General features: G+C 35.5%; 2 pseudogenes across 1 annotated transcript; both read right to left on the bottom strand.

The window, feature by feature from the left end:
- Positions 1–1717: 1717 nt before the first annotated feature.
- LOC103267834 lies at positions 1718–3998 on the bottom strand (annotated as a pseudogene).
- Positions 3999–4665: 667 nt separating this feature from the next.
- On the bottom strand, positions 4666–5344 carry LOC103267826 (annotated as a pseudogene). Its single transcript, XR_504775.2, has one exon. The product of XR_504775.2 is annotated as a 40S ribosomal protein S7 pseudogene (transcript).
- Positions 5345–5702: the final 358 nt, after the last annotated feature.

A 5702-nucleotide genomic window follows, 5' to 3' on the forward strand; every position in this document is an offset into this window, starting at 1 on the left:
GGAAGTTTGGAATAAGCGATCCTGGACTAAGAAAATGACACTGAAAATGAACAGAAAGAGATAAATATATGCAACAAATTTTTTCTTTATTTTGCTTTTTTGCCACATTTTTTAAGGGAAGACCGAATTCTAGTGGATGGGAGCAAAATCTAGGTGTCTCTGGGATTTTAGCTTGAAAAAACTGGATGGCATCACCAATCTAGGTGCAAAATGAAAAAGAACTCAGTTTCTAAGGGGAAGGTGACAAGTTTAATAAAAGTTATATGTGGAATCTTTTTTTCAAGTTATATTTTCTGGAGTTCAAAAAATAAATCAGAACTGGTATTAGAAATTGGGGAGGATAGAGATCTAAAACACTAAGGATGACTTTTTTTAATACATAAAAACAATAGCTGCAAAGAAGGAGTGCCAATATATCTATCCTCAAGTTCAAGTGAACCTAATTTTTAAATTAAGATTCAGTGGAAAAATTGTGTAGGAGAGAAGGTAAACATTTGTCCAAAATGTTAATTTTGGCCTTGAACATTATTATTCTAATCTTTTACTAACAGTTATTGCTGCCACTACAAGAATTGCTGCATGTCATTCCGAAGCTTATGGAAGGCAGGCCAGTTTCCAAAACATTTGTGTTAGGAAACACAAACATGTTAGGGGGCACACTCAAATAATAGTGTTTCTGTGACACCAACTTCTACTCATTTAGTAACCCAGAGAGAACAGTATGATGCTTTCTTTGAATAACTATTTACACTATTTTAAGTAATATATTTTTTAATAATTATATATAAAAAAATTTTATTACATGGAAAGTTTAATATATTTCTTCACTGCAGCTTTATAGTTCTTCATTTACAGATAGCTTTTAATTTTTGTGATTTATATACTTTGTATTTGTCTTTTATTTAGTTATAACCCTGGTTGGTATAAAATAGAAATCTTTTACATTTTTATTCATTTATTCATAAACCAATATCTCCTCTTTTTAGCTTCAAAATATCACTTTATAATCATTTCATATTCACATGATTTTCTTTGCATACAAAAATAATGACTATTGTTTAGGAAATAATTGGCATACTTTATATGAAAAAGGAAGGATTGAGATAAAAAATAATTGTCATATATATTGAGTGGTATAAGAATTTATAAGTTCTGGTCTCAAAACATTTTATTAATTCATAATATTAAAGTTTCTTGAGTTGTCTTTCTGTAATTTTCCCCTTTCCAAGTCTAACTAAGTCTAAAAATCTTAATAGTAACTAAATCTGAGTGTAGGTGAGCAAATTCAGATGTTTAATGCTCAAAGTTTCTAGGCAATTATCTTCATTTTGATTATTCCACCAGGCATATAGACACTGATAAACTCAGAGGGCATGAATAGAGGTATATATGTGAATTCAAAGAGTTATGCCTTTGAGAATCATTTACAAAAGTAAGAGTTTCCAACATTGGTATTAATGAGAAATATGCCCAATATGTGAGATTTCAGCAATCACCATCACTAAAGTCTTCAGAAATAAACAAGAACACTACATTACACTACATTCACTCCTCCTCAATATTCTTAGGTTCTTTCAAGCAAGGGTTCTCTATGAAGAATGGATCAGATCAGGATAGAGTTTTTGAAGAGAGATTTTACAGTGGATGATGAATATATTAAGCAAACTAAAAAATATGTATGAAATGTTTAAATAAAGTGATTCATTTCCAAGAACAGTCAAGATGAATCTGAATTTCTTGAATTGTGCATAAAGGAACTCTTCCTGAAACTTAAAACCTTAACAAACACCCTCCTCATTGCCACTTTCATGTCCTTCTTCTAAATGTATAGATGACAGGATTCATAAAAGGAGTAATAAGAGCTTCAAAGATAGCTAAAAATTTATCTATGGGTAAGGTAGGAAATGACCACACATAGACAATTATGCAAGGACCAAAGAAGAAAACTCCAACAGTGATGTGACCAGAAAGGGTGGAGAGGGCCTTGAATGAACCACCTGAAGAGTGTTTATGAACCGTGACCAGGATAAAGATATAAGACACAATCAAGATGAAGAAGGTGCCCATGGAGATGAAACCACTGTTAGCAGTGACCAGAAACTCCAGTCTATATGTGTCTGTACATGCAAGCTTGATGAACCAAGGAAAATCACAATAAAAGCTATCCATTTTGTTGGGACCACAAAAGGGTAAGTTTACAACAAATGCCAGTGGGCCACAGAGTGGATCAGTCCAATGGTCCAAATGACAGCCATAAAAAAAAATACACATTTGTGGGCTCATAATGGTCAGGTAGTGGAGGGGCTTACAGATAGCAACATACCGATCATAGGCCATGACTATGAGCAGCACCATCTCTGCATCCCCAACACTGTGAATAAAGAACATCTAAGTAATGCACCCTTTCAAGGAGATAACTTTATGTTTTCTGAAAAGGTCGTAAATCATCTTTGGAGATGCAATGCTGGAAACACCTGTATCAATGAAGGAGAAATTCGCCAGCAAGAAGTACATTGGGGAATGTAAGTGATGGTCTGTCGGTGACCAGCACTGACCAAGGGTGGGTTAGGACCCGCACCAGAGAATCTGGACAGCGAGAAGAAACTACTCGGAGGCTGTTCTTCTGGGAACAGTCTGATCAGGACTGGAGCCAAATTTTATTCGGACTCCTTCCAACTTATATATCATTTTCTATACCCTCCAGCAGTGTGATAATCACTCACTGGGGGCGTACAAGTTCCGTGCTTTACAAACTATGCATCACAAGACCACCACGAGATCTGCAATTTCCAAGCAAACAATTCGAATTCCATGATGCCTGCCGTGCTTACATTAAGGTCACAGGTGCACAATTTCAATACAAATCGTTCAAAGTGTTTTCCATAATGTTCAATGAATCATTCATATTATACTCTTTGTTCTATACCCTGATTAATACAAAAAACTTTTCTAAGTTAACTCTAGGTTCAATCCAAGTTCACTGACTCCCAATATTTTTAACAATTAATATTATCAACTTAACACTATACTATAATCTATAAGTTTAGTTAAATGACTTAACTGTCAGTTATACTATTATCCTATTACGATTTAACGTAATGCCTTATAACTCAGTTAAAACTTATTCTTAAACTACAAAACTTTACTATAATTCATATGTTTCATATGTCTAAACTTTAATTTTTATATGATCTAGTTATTGGACTTTAATACTATGCTATATCCTATTAAGCTAATACCTCATCATTAATTCTTTTATAAATCGTATAGTAACTATTACACTTGAATAATGTAGCAAAAGGAAACAAAACAGCAAGCATAGATTTACACAGCTATGAGTGTATATGTATATATTTTATCCTAACAAGTCTACTCTAAAAATCAAATAGTAGCTGTCACACTCTTGAACAAGGAAATGCAGGGTTGCCAAGATGGCGGCCATGGGCTGAAGCAGACAGAGTTTCCGTAATTAACGAAACAAAAGAAAATGTTCTGCCTGGCTAGGGGCAGGGCGACAAAACTATCATGGTAATTTACTTTCTAATCTTAGCCCTAGGGGAAACAGCTTTCCAAAGCTGACTACCCAGTCTACCAGGAAATAGAAGTTAAAAAATATCTAGAAAGAAGTAAAACTTAGAAAGACAGAGAGAAATAATTCTGCTATGCACTTTCCATCAGGTGTATTGAGATTTACTTATAAGTTTTACTGCCATGTATGCACACTGGTCACTAATCACACGCCAATATTATAGGTATAACTGATATCCTACGTCAGAGGCGATCTTCCAGATGGCCTTTACAGGCCTCAGCCATGTAGGTATAGATGTTGGCTCCCAACAATGGTCTAAGATGATTGTGAACACAATGAGAATATTTCCCAGCATACATGCTACATAAAATATTGTGAAAAACATAAAAAGGAGAATCTGAATCTCCCAAGAACTGGTGAGTCCCAGCAACAAAAATTCAGACACCACTGAGTGATTTCTTCCATCCATCAACTTCATGTGAAAAGCTGACCTTGAACTTACCTGAAGAACACAAGAAGAAGAACTTTTTTTCCCAGAAATTTTGTCTACTGGAAGGAAAAACATAACTTTAAAATTTAAAGAGACATCCTAGCTATAGAATAATGACACAAATGTCAAATACTAAGTATCATCTGGCCATTTTACACAGCGTTTACATAGTACAAGATTCACAGAGAACTAGCCTTAGAATTTTTTTCATATCTAGATTTTTGGTATTATTTAATCATGTAGCCTCAAATTTAGTTTGACCTTTAGTGTATAATCAAGAAGATAAAATGTAAACAAAGACAAAGTCACCTAAGAATTTAAAGTGAGGTATATCAGGAAGTAGAGAGGTTTACACTTCCTAATTTTTTTATGGAAAAAATGCCACATAATGGAGATGTGTTAAAATAGAGAAAAGTAATTTATTTTTGTGTTACATGTAGCCACCATCCTACATCCTATAGTTTTTTACTGAAATGTCTTGGGTATTCTAGGTTATTTTGTCATCAGCAAAAAGGCATAACTTTTTTATTGTTTTTCATTTTGGCTGGTTTGATTAAGGTGGTATTCTTTTTTATTATTAAGATGGTATTCCTCTTTATTAACATAGAAGTCTTCCCATACTTTTCTATTCTGGTTTTTTTGTTGGTTTTTTTTTTTTTACTGTGAATATACTTTAGTTATATTTGCTTACAATTGAAACTCTGGGACTTCAAAATTAACATCCTTGCCTGTGAGCTTCTTGTAGACACCAGAAAAAGTTTCTACCTTGTGCTCCACGTTGTTCTGCTGTGCTTTGTCCAAGTGCACCTTGATGAGCCGGCTCCCATCCAGCTTCACGCGGATTCTTTTGCCCACAATTTCACTTGGGAAGACCAAGTCCTCAAGGATGGCGTCATGCACAGCTGTCAGAGTACGGCTCCTGGGACGCTTTTGCTTATTTTTTGTGCGGCTTTTTCGAGTTGGCTTAGGCAGAACTCTCCTCTGAGCAATAAAGACAACATGCTTCCCGCTGAACTTTTTCTCCAATTCACGTACTAGCCGGACTTGGATTTTTTGGAAAGACTTCAGTTGAGGAATGGGAACAAAGATTATGATAGCTTTCCGACCACCACCAACTTCAATTTCCTTGGCCGCTGTTATGTTGAGCTCCCTGAGCTGCGCCTTAAGGTCCGAATTCATCTCCAGCTCCAGGAGAGCCTGGGAGATGCCAGACTCGACCTCACCTGGCTTCTCGCCATTGGGCTTCACGATCTTGGCGCTCGAGCTGAACATGGCCTTCTCCTTGCTGAGCACCGGTTTAGGAAGAGGCCGAAGCCTCGCGAGAGCTCGTCTTCTATTCTGTTTATAGTTGCCATTCCTTTTGCAGTGTCATAACTCTTTACTGTTATTTTAAAATTGAATGTCAACTATTTCCCCTACCAATATGATCTATTTCCCTTCTTCTTTCTTCCAACACTAATTAAGATGAGGCCCTTAAAGTACTTTTGTCCCTCCTCTTCTTTCCTCCTTACCCACTAAAAATTGTCGGTTCTTGTATCCTCACTATGTTGCTTTCTTTCATGATTTTCAACACATTTCTTTATCCTATGTAATTTCAGATATTTATTGCACCTAATCTTTCAGCCTCAAATATGGATTTCAGGAATACTCATCTAGCTGAGCATGGTGGTGTATGCCTGTAGT

The sequence above is a fragment of the Carlito syrichta genome, unplaced genomic scaffold (genome assembly GCF_000164805.1).
Source record: "Carlito syrichta isolate Samal-C Ts95f unplaced genomic scaffold, Tarsius_syrichta-2.0.1 Scaffold308290, whole genome shotgun sequence".
Taxonomy (NCBI): Eukaryota; Metazoa; Chordata; class Mammalia; order Primates; family Tarsiidae; genus Carlito; species Carlito syrichta.